Below are 16,849 nucleotides of genomic sequence, written 5' to 3' on the forward strand. Positions count from 1 at the left end.
GCCCAAGAAAATAAAATCTGTCACTGCTTCCAGTTTTCCTCCTTCTACTTGGAATGAAGTGATAGGACCTGAGGGTTTTCCTGGTGGCTCAGATGGTAAGGAATCCACCTGCAATGCGGGAGACCTGGGTTCGATCCTTGGGTTGGGAAGATGCCCTGGAGGAGGGCATGGAAACCCACTCCAGTATTCTTGCCTGGAGAATCCCCATGGACAGAGGAGCCTGGCAGACTACAGTCCATGGGGTCACAAAGAGTCAGACACGACTGAGCGGCTAAGCAGAAGCACAAGATGAGACTGGATACCATGGTCTTAGTTTTTTATTAATGTTGAGTTTCAAATGAAACTTTGGGCTTTCCTGGTGGCTCAGAGGGTAAAGTGTCTGCCTGCAATGCAGGAGACCTGGGTTCGATCCCCAGGTCAGGAAGATCCCCTGGAGGAGGAAATGGCAACCTACTCCAGTATTTCTTGCCTGGAAAATTCCATGGACAGAGGAGCCTGGTGGGCTACAGTCCATGGAATCTCTAAGAGTCAGACATGACTGAGCACACAGTATGTATGTATACCTACTTTTGGATTGGCATTTTTCTGAATTAATGTTAGCAGTTTGGGAAAATCATACTAATTTTCTTATTCATCTACATTTTATCTATATTTTCATCTACATTTTCTTATTTATTTAGTAGTTAGTTAACTAACTTTGGCAAGCACCACGGTAACTGCTGAGACTGTGATGGCAAATTATCTGCCTGTCTTTAAGAAGCTTGCAGTTTTCAAGAGACATAGCTGACATCAAAGGCAGGGTGGTTCAGTTCAGTTCAAATCAGTTGCTCAGTCGTGTTCAACTCTTTGCGAACCCATGGACTGCAGCAAGCAAGGCTTCCCTGTCCATCACCAATTCCTGGAGCCTGCTCAAACTCATGTCCATTGAGTCAATGATGCCATCCAACCATCTCATCTTCTGTCATCACCTTCTCCTCCTGCCTTCAATCTTTCCCAGCATCAGGGCCTTTTCAAATGAGTCAGTTCTTCCCATCAGGTGGCAAAATATTGGAGCTTCAGCTTCAGCCTCAGTCCTTCCAGTGAATATTGAGGGTTGATTTCCTTTAGAATGAATGGTATGATCTTCTTGCAGTCCAAGGGACTCTCAAGAGTCTTCTTCAACATCACAGTTCAAAAGCATCAGTTCTTCAGAGCTCAGCTTTCTTTATAGTCCAACTCTCAAATCCATATATGACTACTGGAAAAACTATATATAGCTTTGACCATACAGAATTTTGCTGGTAAAGTATGTCTCTGCTTTTAAATATGCTGTCTAGGTTTATCTTAACTTTTCTTCCAAGGAGCAAGAGCCTTTTAATTTCATGGCTGCAGTCACCATCTTCAGTGATTTTGGAGCCCATGAAAGTAAAGTCTGTCACTGTTTCCACTGTTCACCCATCTATTTGCCATGAAGTGATGGGACCCAATGCCATGATCTTCCTTTTCTGAATGTTGAGTTTTAAGTCAACTTTTTCACTCTCCTCTTTCACTTTCATCAAGAGGCTCTTTAGTTGCTCTTTGCTTTCTGCCATAAGAATGGTGTCATCTGCATATCTGAGTTTATTGAGGGTGGTATATTCTGCATATCTGAGGTTACTGAGGTTGAAGCATAGCTTGGAGAATTTTGAGCATTACTTTGCTAGCATGTGGATGAGTGCAATTCTGTGGTAGTTTGGACGTTCTTTGGCATAGCCTTTCTTTGGGATTGGAATGAAAACTGACCTTTCCAGTTATGGCCACTGCTGAGCTTTCCAAATTTGCTGGCATATTGATTCCAGCACTTTAACAGCATTATCTTTTAGGATTTGAAATAGCTCAGCTGGAATTCTATCACCTCCACTAGCTTTGTTTGTAGTGATGCTTCCTAAGGCCCACTTGACTTTGCATTCCAGGATGTCTGGATCTAGGTGAGTGATCATACCATCATTTTTATCTGGGTCGTTAAGATCTTTTTTGCATAGTTCTGTGTATTTTTGCCACCTCTTCTTAATATCTCCTTCTGTTAGGTCCATACCGTTTCTGTCCTTTACTGTTCCAATCTTTGCATGAAGTGTTCCCTTGGTATTTCTAATTTTCTTAAAGAGATCTCTAGTCTTTCCCATTCAATTGTTTTCCTCTATTTCTTTTTTTAATTTTTTTTTCATTCTAACATGTTTTTTATTATTAAATTAGTTTATCTATTTTTTAACTTTACAATATTGTATTGGTTTTGCCATACATTGACATGAATCCTGAGGGAGGCTTTCTTATCTCTCCTTGCTATTCTTTGGAACTCTGCATTCAGATGGATATATCTTTCCTTTTTTCCTTTCCTTTTGCTTCTCTTCTTTTCTCAGCTATCTGGAAGGCCTCCTCAGACAACCATTTTGCCTTTTTGCATCTTATTCTTGGGAATGGTTTTGATCACCATCTCCTGTACAGTGTTACGAACCTCCATCCATAGTTGTTCAGGCACTCTATCTATCAGATATAATCCCTTGAATCTATCTGTCACTTCCACTGTATAACCATAAGGAAATTGATTTAGGTCATACCTGAATGATCTAGTGGTTTTCCCTACTTTCTTCAATTAAGTCTGAATTTGGCAATGAGTTCATGATCTGAGCCACAGTCAGATCTTGGTCTTGTTTTTGCTGACTGTATAGTGCTTCTCCATCTTCAGCTGCAAAGAATATAATCAATCTGATGTCAGCATTGACCATCTGGTGATGTCCATGTGTAGAGTCATCTCTTGTGTTTTTGGAAGAGGATGTTTGCTATGACCAGTGCATTCTCTTGGCAAAACTCTGTTAGCCTTTGACCTGCTTCATTTTGTACTCCAAGGCCAAAGTTGCCTGCTACTCCATGTATCTCTTGACATCTTTTTTTGGTGTTAGTTCTAGAAGTCTTGTAGGTCTTCACAGAATCATTCAACTTCAGCTTCTTTGGCATTAGTGGTTGGGGTATAGACTTGGATTACTGTGATATTGAATGGTTTGACTTGGAAATGAACAGAGATCATTCTGTCATTTCTGAGATTGCACTCAATGCATTTTGGACTCTTTTTTTTTTAACAATGAGGTGAGGCTGTGGACTTCTCATTGCAGTAGCTTCTCTTGTTGCAGAGCACAGGCTTTAGGGCACACAGGCTTCCTTAGTTGCAACATGTGGGCTCTGTAGTTGCAGCTTCTGGGCTGTAGAGCACAGGATCAATAGTTGTGGCTTAGTTGTTTCATGGCATGTGGGATATTTCTGGATCAGGTATTGACCCATGTCTCCTGCACTGGCAGGCAATTTTTTTTAACCACTGAGCCACGGGGGAAGCCCCTCATTAAAAGCAATTGACTCTAAAGAGGGAAAGTAATTTATTCATCATCACCCAAATGCCTAGTAGTAAATTGAAAGCAAAATCCAGATCTCAACAATCAGAAATGTACTAATTATTCCTTTATAAATCTGCACATTAGACTTTGTGTAGCTTCTGCCATGAGTGTAGATGTGAAGGCATCTGATAGAGGACTTAGGACACCATAATGTTCATTAGATTCCCCAACAAATGCCTCTATAAAGAAACATATGCAGGTAAGAAACAGTGAGGTTGCTGTGCAAATTCAGCCCAGGATAAGTCATTAAACCATTCTCCTCCCTTCCTTCAATCATTGCTGATGCCAGACCCCACCAATATATAAAATCTAGAGCTGCAACTGTCTCTATTGATGTCACTCATATGCATGGAGTAGAGATTTCAATCTACTTTCATGAGTAAATCTTTTATAAAATTTTTACATTTTGTGAGTTGCATAGGATTTTCAAAAATTGACTGGAAATGGAATGCTAGTGATGCCTTCCTATGAGTGGGGAAATGGTGTCAGAGCTTTAGGGTGATTTACATGCCATTTCCCTCTCCAAGTGATAGTTAGGAGTGAGACTGCAGCCAATTCAGATCTCAAGTCCCTAGAGATAAGAGATTATAGTCTCACTATCAGTTAAATCCATAATTTCAATATATCATACATATATATGTATATCAAACTATCACACTGTACACTTTAAATATCTTACTTTTGGTCAAGTATACCTCAATAAAGCTGGGAGGGATGGGCAGAAAATTTGAACAGAATGATAGAAATTTGAACAAAAGAGTGAATAAAGTGAGGTATATCCATAATATAGAAAAATAAGCACTCGCTAGTCAAAAATCAAGTTACATATACTAACATGTTTTGTTACCCAAGATATATGATAATATTGTGTTTTTAAGTAAAAGAACCCAAGGAAACAGTGTATATTTTTTACATTGTATGTGTGTGTCCACATTGGTCTGTATTTTCTTCCCTGAACAAACCAATAACCTGCTTTTGCTATTCTTGTGGTTCTTATTTCCTGGAATAAGTTTAACCCACTCATTCATCTTTCAGTCCTTACTCAAAACCCACCTCAATCAGAAGGCCTTCCCTGGCAACATAAAGTAGGATTCTACTTTCCACAATCATTTTCTAGCCTTTTGCTTTTGGGTCTTTATAGTGCTAACACGTAGGATTTTAAATAATTTGCTTTCTTTCTTTATGTGTTTTTCCTAAGTGAAAGGTAACAGAAACGGACAACTGTATTCTTCATTGAAGACACTGAGTAATCCTGCACATAACTAGGCTTCAGAAGACAAGTTCCACACCCCTTTTAGTCCTTCCCATACAGATTAGACAGTGTTTGATCATTTCTGACAAATGGTTCTACACTAAAGACTCTTTATTTTTCATTAGTCTTGTTACACATTTTTGTTCCCCTCCCCAAGCTGAGTAGATTTCTAATTACTGTTGAGCAGAGTAAAGTTACCATCTCTCTCATTTTAGACAAAGTGCTCTTTTTCATGCAGCCAAAGATGGCATGTTTTTTGGAACATGACATGAATTACACAGTGACTCATACTGAGTTTATCATACTAAAACCAGATGATTCTACAAGTGTTGCTACAAATTTATGCATCCCAATATGGATGTGTGCAATGGGTTTTCATCCCAAGAGTGTAGATGTATACTGATTTTTATTAAAATTCATTTTGATATATTTGGTCCACCATCTCAGTCTTTTGATTCACTTTTGGATTCTAATTCACTTACCCAAAATACTTGCCCCTTACAGCTTTATATTTTCCATTAATTTGATAAGCAAATACTCAAATACTTTATTGAAATCACTGATAGTAATGAAGCACCACTATGAACAAAGCTAGTGGAGGTGATGGAATTCCAGGTGAGCTATTCAAAAGCCTAGAGATGATGCTGTTAAAGTGCTGCACTCAATATGCCAGCAAATTTGGAAAACGCAGCAGTGGCCACAGGACTGGAAAAGGTCGGTTTTCATTCCAATCATGAAGAAAGGCAATGCCAAAAAATGTACAAACTACCACACAATTGCACTCATCTAACATGCTGGCAAAGTAACGCTAAAAGTTCTTCAAGCTAGGCATCAACAGTATGTGAACCAAGAACTTCCAGATGATCAAGCTGGGTTTAGAAAAGGCAGAGGAACCAAAGATCAAATTGCCAACATTCATTGGATCATAGAAAAAGCAAGAGTTCTAGAAAAACTATACCTGCTTTATTGACTACTTGAAAGCTTTTGACTGTGTGGATCACAACAAACTGTGGAAAATTCTGAAAGAGACGGGAATACCAGACCACTTGAGAAATCTGTATGCAGGTCAAGAAGTATCAGTTAGAACCGGACATGGACAACTGACTGTTTCCAATTTGGGAAAGTCTTACATCAAGGCTATATATTGGCAGCCTGTTTATTTAATTTATATGCAGAGTACATCATCCAAAATGCTGGGCTGGATGAAGCACAAGCTGGAATCAAGAGTGCCAGGAGAAATATCAATAACCTCAGATATGCAGATGACACCAGCCTTATGGCAGAAAGCGAAGAGCAACTAAAGAACTTATTGATGAAAGTGAAAGAAGAGAGCAAAAAAGCTGACTTAAAAGTCAACATTCAAAAAATGAAGACCGTGGCATTGGGTCCCATCACTTCAGAGCAAATAGATGGGGAAACAATGGAAATAGTGACAGACTTTACTATCTTGGGCTTCAAAATCACTGCAGATAGTGACTGCAGCCATGAAATTAAAAGGCTCTTGCTCCTTGGAAGAAAACCTATGACCAACCTAGTCAGTTCAGTTCAGTCGCTCAGTCATGTCCAACTCTTTGCGACCCCATGGATTGCAGCACACCAGGCCTCCCTGTTCATCACCAACCCCCAGAGTTTACTCAAAACCATGTTCATTGAGTCGGTGATTCCATCCAACCATCTCATCCTCTGTCGTCTTCTTTTCTTCCTGCCTTCAATCATTCCCAGCATCAGGGTCTTTTCAAATGAGTCAGCTCTTCACATCAGGTGGCCAAAGTATTCAGCTTCAGCATCAGTCCTTCCAATGAATATTCAGGACTGATTTCCTCTAGGATGGACTAGTTGGATCAACTTGCAGTCCAGAGGACTCTCAAGAGTCTTCTCCAACACCACAGTTCAAAAGCATCAATTCTTCGGTGTTCATCTTTCTTTATAGTCCAACTCTCACATCCATACATGACTACCGGAAAAACCATAGTCTTGACTAGACTGACCTTTGTTGGCAAAATAATGACCAACCTAGACAGCATATTATAAGCAGAGACATTACTTTACCAACAAAGGTCTGTCTAGTCAAGACTATGGTTTCTTCAGTAGTCATGTATGGTTGTAAGAGTTGGACTATAAAGAAAGCTGAGCACTGAAGAATTGATGCTTTTGAACTGTGGTGTTGGAGAAGACTCTTGAGAGTCACTTGGACTTTGAGGAGATCCAACTAGTCCATCCTAAAGGAAATCAGTCCTGAATATTCTCTGGAAGGACTGATGCTGAAGCTGAAACTCCAATACTTTGGCCACCTGATGCAAAGAACCGACTCATTTGAAAAGACCCTGATGCTGGGAAAGATCAAAGGCGGTAGGAGAAGGAGATTACAGAGGATGAAATCGTTGGATGGCATCACCGACTCAGTGGACATGAGTTTGAGCAAGCTCTAGGAATTGGTGTTGGACAGGGAAGCCTGGCATTGCTGCAGTCCATCAGGTCACAGAGAGTCGGACACGACTGAGAGATTGAACTGAAACTTAGTGATGATCAGGTTAGGGCTTGGGCTAGAGTCCAGTGACATGCCTTAAAAGCCTGTCTCCCATAGAACTAGAAGCCAATTAGTTATATTCAACCAAGGAGAAACTCAAGTCATGCTCGTATTTCTTCAGGCTATCTACAAAGATATGAGAAATCTTTTCCAAATGAGCTGCTGAGATCCATATGTATTTTGTTTGCTGCATAAACCTCATCTCAAAAGCTATTCAACAATTTCATAATATGAAGAAATAAAATTATAATAAAATAATAAACATTTACATTTATTGAGTACTTATGATATACTCTACAATATGCTAAGCATTTTATATACAATATTTCTTTTAATCCTCCATAAAACATGAAAGATAAGAATCATTTGTATATTTTGAAGTTGGAAAACTGAGGCTCAGTGAGATCAAATCAGAAGAAATTATAATTACTCTGAAACAACTTATCATTTTGAACTCAACAAGTTTTCATTGTTTGTAAGCGGAGTATACTTTTACTCTTCAAGCAATAATATTTTGCCATGTAGCATATCCTCAAAATAATTTGAAAGTCAAAATAATACTTCCTGAAACAACAGTGTTATTCACATTTGAATATCATGTGACTAAGGAATAAGAGTGTGAAACATATTGACACTTTTAAAGGAGCTGTGGTTCTGCCTCATCCTGCAGGAACTTTTTTGACAACTGTAACAGCCCATGAAAAAATTCACCACCCAGCTACCTCAGGAGTTCTAGTAAGAAACCCATAGCCCATCCTAACATAACAATTCCATGATGCAGAAGTTGTCTACTGGGAAGACTTCTATTCCAATCTTATCTCCTCCTGCTATGTACTCTTACCAGCTCAGACTTGTTTGAAAGTGCACCCTCTTTCTCATCAGCCATCAGAGCCACCATCTATCCATGGTTTACTGGTCCATGCAAAACAGAGGAAAGAGATAAGTTCCACTGGAATGTGAGAGCCAAATGGAACTAACAAGAATTGTCCTTTAAGAGCATAAAAAATGTAAAAACTCTGCTTTCCTAAAATTCTGTTTTATTAACCTTTATCAACTGCTGAGAAACTGGGACATGATGGAATTTTTGAACTTTCCTGTCAGCGGCAAAAGGGTAATGCTTGTTATGATTGCTATTTGGCAAAAACCCAGCCTCTCATTCCCAAAGTTCTCAAATTAACTTCATTCATGACTGATTAGAGAGCACAAAGCCTATGAGGTTTTTTTTTCTCTTTTCCACTTCTGTGTCATATGTAGGTGAGAAATATTTGCTGCTCTTGATATAAAAGGATCCGTGAATGTTGCTCAACAGCTAGCAAATTCTTTACTACCACTGAGTTAATGCAGAAAGTCATTCGGGTAGATCATTGAGAATGCATTAGTGTCTAAATGAAAATGATGAAATTTCACTTTCCCCCTGCTTTATTCATTGGAAAAGAAAATAAATTCATCCTTATTAACAGTTTTTGACATATGCCTACAGTGAGGTTTCATACTTTTAATACTGTCAATGAGAACTATCTTTTTTTTCTCCAGTGATAAAATACCCCAATGTGTGAGGGTGCAGATTAATATACCTGACTATGGATATGTCTTAAAGAAATGTTTTTTAAAGGTCAAAGGCAAATTGCTATTTCAGACTCTAAACCTTCCCAAGAAGGTGGTATTAGCTTGTATGCATTGTAGTGCGGAGTCTAGCGGGTGCTTCCTCTATGACTCAGCGGTAAGAATCCATCCGCAATGCAGGAGACACAGGAGACTCAGAAGACAAGGGTTCGATTCTTGTACCAGGAAGATCCCCTGGAGTGGGAAATGGAAACTCACCCCAGTATTCTTTCTTGGAAAATCCCATGGACAGAGGAGTTTGGCGGACTACAGTCCAAAGGGTCACAAACAGTCAGACACAACTGAGCACAGAGCACAGAGGAGTCTAGGACTGAAGACTTCAGAGTCAGTCAGATTGGACCGATTGTTATTTATCCTCTCTCTGCCTCTATTTTTCCATTTGCAAAATGGAGATAATAATCATGTAGTAGCTACCTTATTTGGAGAAGGAAATGGCAACCCACTCCAGTGTTCTTGCCTGGAGAATCCCAGGGGCGGCGGAGCCCGGTGGGCTGCCGTCGATGGGGTCGCACAGAGTCGGACACGACTGAAGCAACTTAGCAGTAGCAGCTATCTTATTAGGCTGTTGTAGAATTAAATGCACTAATCCACGTCAAGTATCTGCCACCAAGCAAGCCAAGGAAATAGCTTAACATTAATACCATTTTCTGTGTGTAAGTATCATTTACATATTTGTTATGTGAATGAGAAAAAAGTTTCATTTTAAATAATTTTTAATGTGTTTACTAGTCATTTGTATGTTTTTTCCCTGAATTACCTCTTTATAACCTTTGCCTGATTGTTCATTTGTTTTTGGTTTCAATCCTGATTTGCATAAATTTATGTGTATATGTATGTATGTATATATATATATATATATATATATATATATATATACACACACACACATATATATCCTGAATGTCTGTGCCCCCCAAATTCATATCAGTTCAGTTCAGTTCAGTTGCTCAGTCATGTCCGACTCTTTGTGACCCTACGAACCGCAGCACACCAGGCCTCCCTGTCCATCACCAACTCCTGGAATCCACCCAAACCCATGTCCATTGAGTCGGTGATGCCATCCAACCATCTCATCTTCTGTCGTCCCCTTCTTCTCCTGCCCTCAATCTTTCCCAGCATCAGCATCTTTTCCAATGAGTCAGCTCTTCGCATCAGGTGGCCAAAGTATTGGAGTTTCAGCTTCAACATCAGTCCTTCCAATGAACACCCAGGACTGATCTCCTTTAGGATGGACTGGTTGGAGCTCTTTGCAGTCCAAGGGACTCTATAGAGTCTTCTCCAACACCACAGTTCAAAATTCATATGCTGTAGCCTTATTTCCAATTGTGTCCGTATTTGGAGATAGGACCTTTAAGGAAATAATTCAGATGAAATGAGATCATAAGGGTTGGGCCATGATTCATTAGGATTGGTGTCCTTAGAAGAGACACCAGAGAGCTCACACTCTGCCTGTCATGCAAGGACACAGCAAAGAGGTAGCCATCTGCAAGAAGTTAGGAAGAGAGCTCTCTGTCATGTTGGTATCCTAACCTCAGACTTCCAGCCTACAGAAACTTGAGAAAATAAATCTTGTTGTTTAAGTCATCCAGTCAGTGGTATCATGTTATGGTAGCCCAAGCAGAGATGAACATGTGTCTATATATATTAATACATTCTATCAATATAATTCTATTAAATATTATTGAATTGAAAATACCTTTTTACTAAATTTATAATAACTGTATTTATTAAACTTTCTAATGTATTTTGTGATCTACAGGTGTGTGTGTGTGTGTCTGTGGGTTTATGTGTGTGCATGTGTCTTTGTGTTTAATGAAGATAACCTATCAGGTTTTTCCTTATGACTCCTGAGATTTTTGTCATTCTTAGGAATGTCAAAAGTGATAACTTTAATAGACTAGATCTCCTTCCAGTACCTTATTGGTTTTTGATTTTCATGGTTTCAAGTTTAATTTATCTGGAATGTATTTTTTTATATATTGTGAGATTATTATCATATGCTTATCATCATATGGAAACCAATTATCCCAGTGCAGTTTACTAAACAGATCATTGTTTCACCACTGATTTGAAAATTCAACTTTCATGTAAAATAAACATACCAAAGTTTCTATTTAAATTCTCAGCTTTACCAGATAGATCTATTTTCTCTGATAGCAGATAACCTTATACTATTCTAATTGGATACAACAAGATCCCATGTAAACTTCTCAGCCTATGTGAGTCTGATGTATTTATTATTTCAGATGAACATAACGTTTGGTTTATCCATTTTTCTTGGCTGTTTTAAAATACTCAGTTTTAAAATTATTAAAACTCTTTTACTAAATTGGCAAGTGAAAAATAGTTAAAATACTGCCTTCATCTCTTTAGCATCTATTTAGAGCCATGTACAGAAAGATAGTTGTAACAAGTGTGACTATCACAGGGTGTTTTCCATTTAGTGTTCAAGGTTTTTTTTTTTAAAAAAAAAAAAAACTTTCATCCTTGTACTTTGAGTTTTTAACAATAAACATGTTAAATTTTTATTTAGCAAACATTATAAAGCAAGGGACATGATATAGGATATGCAGAATGATTTGAGTATTCACTCCTCTAGTAGCTCAGCAAACATGCATTGAGCAGTGGCCATAATATTGTGTCTCATGTGTTCAAGTGGTGGGATTACAGAGATGAATTAAATATGCTTGTCCTTGCTGTATATTGTATATTGAGGAATACAAATAGGTCCATGAAAAAAATCTAATACAAAATGGCAATTGCTTTTATGTAAATTTCTGTAGGACCACAGGAACAATGAACTCTGCTGGCATTGGTGGCAGAGAGGTTTTGGAGAGGAAGCACCATTTGTGTTGAGCCTTAAAGAATGAGGACACTTTCATCACTTGGCAGCTCTAAGTGGGGAAGGGAAAGCAATTCCTTGTAAGAGGAAGGAAATATCCAGTCCTATTTCATTATGTGGAGAAGGCAGTAAACAGCTTATTACTCACACCCTTAAATGATGCTAAAGTGGAAAGATGGGCAAATATCAGAGACCAAAAATAGAAAGTAAAAGCATCAAGGGAACAAGGGACTTTGGAAGAGTCCTGATCAGGAAGTAAGCAAATGAGAACCTACTTTGAAAAATGCAAGCAGATTTTTCTGAGGCAAGAAGAACTCAAAACTGAATTCAATGGAAGGAAGCAACTGTCAAAGCAGTCTGACTAAGATCAGCATGTTATGTTTGCAGCTAGGGAAGAAATATGGGTTGCTGTTCATTTAGGACCCATGGAAGAGGTTGGAGAAAGGGGATAGGCATTCAAGAAATGATTCATTAGGTAGAAAGAGAAGGTTAGAAATCAGATACTACTGCCACTTATTAAATAAATTAGTCATAAGCCATATACAGACACTTATTACTTAAAGGTACCAGAATGCCTAATCACTGAGGGAAGATGCCTCCAAATACCGTGTCTTTAAGGAAAAACCAAGGGCTCATTCAGTTCAGTCGCTCAGTCGTGTCCCACTCTTTGCGACCCCATGAATCGCAGCACACCAGGCCTCCCTGTCCATCACCAACTCCTGGAGTTTACCCAAACCTATGTCCATCGAGTCAGTGATGCCATCCAGCCATCTCATCCTTTGTCGTCCCCTTCTCCTCCTGCCCCCAATCCTTCCCAGCATTAGGGTCTTTTCCAATGAGTCAACTCTTCGCATGAGGTGGCCAAAGTATTGGAGTTTCAGCTTCAACATCAGTCCTTCCAATGAACACCCAGGACTGATCTTCTATTCATGAATTAATAGCAGCTGATACAGGAAATGCTAGGATGGGGTGGGTAGGGGAGAAAGAAGCAAGAAGTATGTATGTATGTACGTATATTATCTATAAAAACAGAAGCTGTATAATTATATGCTTACTATTGTTCTAATATAATATAAGGTGTTTTACATAAATTGTTCCATTCAATCACAGAATGACTCTAAGATATAGATACATGCTTTCATTATTCCCATTTTACAGATGAGAAAACTCTTATAGAAGTTAAGAAACTAACTCAAGGTTAAATAGCTTTAAGGTGGTGAAGTTATACATTGAGATTGGACTTGAAATCCTGTGATCCTAACTGCTCAACTAGATACTGTTATATTCCCTCTGCTACAACCATAGTCTCAGTCATCATCAGATCATACCTGTATTGTGCCAGGAGCCTGACACTCCTCTGATCCTACACAGTTCACAACATTCAGTGAACTTTCTAAAACAGAAATCAGACTGTATCACTTTCCTTTATCAAACCGTCTAGCAGCTCTCCACTGCACATAAGATAAAATCCAGATTCTCACCCCACAAGTCCCTACAAGACCTCATCTCTGCCTCTCCAGTCTCAGTCATCTCTCTCTGCTCTGCCCCTCTGACTGTATTCCTGTTACACTTAACCTTTTGCACTTCCTCAACACCCTGTTATTGTTCTTGCCTCATGACACGGATGCTTGCTATTCAACCTAAAATGCTCTTCTTCAAAATATTCACACAACTGATTGTATCTCATTATTCAAATCGTGATGCAAATATCAGCTCCTCCAAGAAGGTTTCCCCAAACCCATTAGCCTCCTCTGCCCCACACCAATACCATGAACCACCCTCTCACCCGTGAGAATAGAAATTACTTGATGACAGGAGATATTGACTTTATGTCCTTCACAGCAAGTCCAGAACTAAGAACAGTATGTGACACATACTAGGCACTCAAGATATATTTGCTTCCTGAAATACTGGAATCTTTCTTAAAGTGTCATACTCATGTGTATATACAGACATATACTGTTCATGGGGTTCTCAAGGCAAGAATACTGAAGTAGTTTGCCATTCCCTTCACCAGTGGACTACATTCTGTCAGAACTCTCTGCCATGACCCATCCGTTTTGGGTGGCCCTACAGGGCATGGCTCGTAGTTTCATTGAGTTAGACAAGGCTATGGTCCATGTGATTAGACTGGTTAGTTTTCTGTGATTGTGGTTTTCAGTCTGTCTGCCCTCTGATGGACAAGGATAAGAGACTTATGGAAGCTTCCTGATGGGAGAGACTGACTGAGGGGGAAACTGGGTCTTGTTCTGATGGGCAGGGCCATGCTCAGTAAATCCTTAATCCAATTTTCTTTTGATGGGTGGAGCTGTTTTCCCTCCCTGCTATTAACCTGTGGTGAAACTATGGTGGAGGTAATGAAGATAATGGTGACCTCCCTCAAAAGATCCCATTCATGTACTGCTACACTCAGTGCCCCCAACCCTGCCGCAGGCCACCATTGACCACACCTCCACTGGAGACTCCGGGACACCCACAGGCAAGTCCAGGGTAGTCTCCTGTGGGGTCACTGCTCCTTTCTTCTGGGTCCTGGTGCACAAGGTTCTGTTGTACCCTCCAAGAGTCTATTTCCCAGTCCTGTGTAAGTTCTGGCAGCTCTATGGTGGGGTTAATGGTGACCTCCTCCAAGAGGGCTTATGCCATACCCAAGTCTGCTGCACCCAGAGCCCCTGTCCCTGCGGCAGGCCACCGCCAACCTGTACCTCCACAGGAGACACTCAAACACAGTTCTGTCTCAGTCTCTGTGGGGTCCCTCGGTCCTGGTGCACACAAGGTTTGTTTGAGCCCTCTGAGCGTCTCTGGCAGGAATGGGGTTTGATCCAATCAGTCAATCCTAAAAGAAATCAGTCCTGAATATTCATTGGAAGGACTGATGCTGAGGCTGAAACTCCAATACTTTGGCCACCTGATGCAAAGAGCTGACTCATTTGAAAAGACCCTGATGCTGGGAAAGATTGAAGGTGGGAGGAGAAGGGGACAACAGAGGATGAGATGGATGGATGGCATCACTGATGCAACGGACATGACTTTGAGTAGGCTCTGGGAGTTGGTGATGGACAGGGAGGCCTGGCGTGCTACAGTCCATGGGGTCGCAAAGAGTCAGACATGACTGAGCGACTGAACTGAACTGATACATATACATATATATATATATGTTTTTGTGTGTGTGTGTGAACTATGCGAGCTTGTTGTCATCTCATTGAAGTGGAATGTACATCCCCCACTCCAAATTGCATCTCAATGTCAAGACTAATGATGCCATACATACACCAAGAAGATATGAAAAGGATTATTACACACATAATATTATGCATGAAAAATAGTTAGACCCCCCAAAAAGGAGAAAATAATAGTAACTGTGATGGGATGGGTAATTAGATGATTATGCTTCTTTCTTCTATAGATATAGGTATAGATATAGATACACTCAAAACATCAAGTTCTACACCATAAACATATATAATTTTCATTTGTCCATTACACCTCAATAAACTGAATAAAACGTGGGATCAATCTCTATTTCAATTTACCCATGATATTTGTCTGATAACTAAGACATTGCATGGTTAATTTAATTTGGACTTGTTGCTGCCATTATGACACCTGCAGCATGAGACCAGTAAAGGAGGTGAGTGTCCCGTTGTATGTCTTGTTCAGGAGCTGGTATTATGTATTCTGAAAAGTAAAATGAGTGTCTTGGTTTCTATCAATGTGTAGAATTCTAGAGGATAAGGTGTGCCATGGTGAGACATTGTATTGTGGCTTTAATATGTGCAGAAAATGTGTGACCTTGATTTATATTTTGGGTATAATCTCTTGGGAAGCAAGAGATTCCATGAGTTCTTTACCCTAAATGAGACAAGCTTGGTTAGGAGTTGTTTGACTTGGTCAGAACATACGGTCAGCTCATTGGCAGTGGCCCAAAGATCTACAAAGGTGTGAAGATGAGGCCAATTGTTGGCCAAGACATTCTCTGCTAAGATAACTGCCTAATGTTTGGCTGTTTGAGCTTACCTTTGGGTCTTGTCCTTTATCAGGAACATTCTGATTAAGAGATGAAAAGCAGCAACTCTTAAGCAAGCTCCATCAAATGTGATAGTGATGATAGCATTGGTTAAGTGAATGAACTCTCTTTGATTTCTGCTGTGTTGATCTTAAGGGGCTCCCCAGGTGTCCAAGGGTTCTAAGAGATGAACTTTTTTAGCAGTGTGACATCTGACATGGGACGGAGCACAGGGGACATTATCTTCTCTTGAAAATAAGGTATGCAGAGGGCCCAGGTTCAGCTCCATCCTGTAGCAACGAGGCCTCAGTGGCTATGCTAAGCTTTGAGAGCGCTGCTTCCATAATCAAAGGCCAAATGAGCAGCTGGATGTGGATGGTCATAGGTTCAAGACCTGAGAGAGTCTATATTTCCAGGAAAGTCCAGCATGTACCCACAATTGCTACACTAAGGGCATACAACATTGGTCCAATGTGGGCAGTTCCTTGTATCAGAAGCCCATGAAACCAACAACCATCATTGATGGTACAGGGACTCCAAGACACATGAGAGAAGGTTGCTAAACTTGCAGAGTGAAGAAGACTCGGGGGGCCCTAATAGGAGTGCCTGCTCTGTGGCAACTTAGGCAGATTCTAGAATCCTTTGACACAGGGAGTCTCATTCAAGCCGGGCCTATTTGGAAGTTACAGAGGAAAAAAAAATGTGTATATGAGGAAATGTTGCCTCCAGAATCTAAAAATGTCTAAAATATGTTGGGCTTGTTTTAACCATATGGAACCTAAGAAGACTAAAACTGTTTCTCGACACTGTCAAGATTGGAGCAGTCCTCCACTTACCAAAGAATTTTCAGGATCTTAACTGAAGTGGTGGGACTGTGTACTATGTGTGTCATAGGAATCTCCTCAAAGGAGGATGTCATCAGTGTGAAGTCATAATTGTGTACATGGAAAAAGCTAGAGCTGGTGAAAATATTGCCTGCAAAGACTATGTGAGATGGCAGGTTTGGACACTGGACCCACTGAGTAGTCAGGTGAAGGTGTATCATGTTCCTTTTAAGGTGAAGGTAAAGTGTAGCTGAGAGGTTGTTGAAATAGGCACTAGAAAGAGCATGCTAGCCAAATGATTTGCTATGACTACAAAGTACTTACCAGTTATTCAGTGGAAACAGTAGTTTCAATATTATCCATGGAGCCCTTGTGAG

The 16,849-nt window shown here is 39.9% G+C and overlaps 1 non-coding gene across 1 annotated transcript; it reads left to right on the forward strand.

The window, feature by feature from the left end:
• The first annotated feature begins 352 nt into the window (after positions 1-352).
• On the forward strand, positions 353-425 carry TRNAC-GCA (transfer RNA cysteine (anticodon GCA)). Its single transcript has one exon. It is a non-coding gene; the product is annotated as a tRNA-Cys (tRNA).
• The last annotated feature ends 16,424 nt before the right edge of the window (positions 426-16,849 follow it).

The sequence above is a fragment of the Giraffa tippelskirchi genome, chromosome X (genome assembly GCF_054371585.1).
Source record: "Giraffa tippelskirchi isolate mGirTip1 chromosome X, T2T-mGirTip1v1.2.pri, whole genome shotgun sequence".
In the NCBI taxonomy this organism is placed as follows: Eukaryota; Metazoa; Chordata; class Mammalia; order Artiodactyla; family Giraffidae; genus Giraffa; species Giraffa tippelskirchi.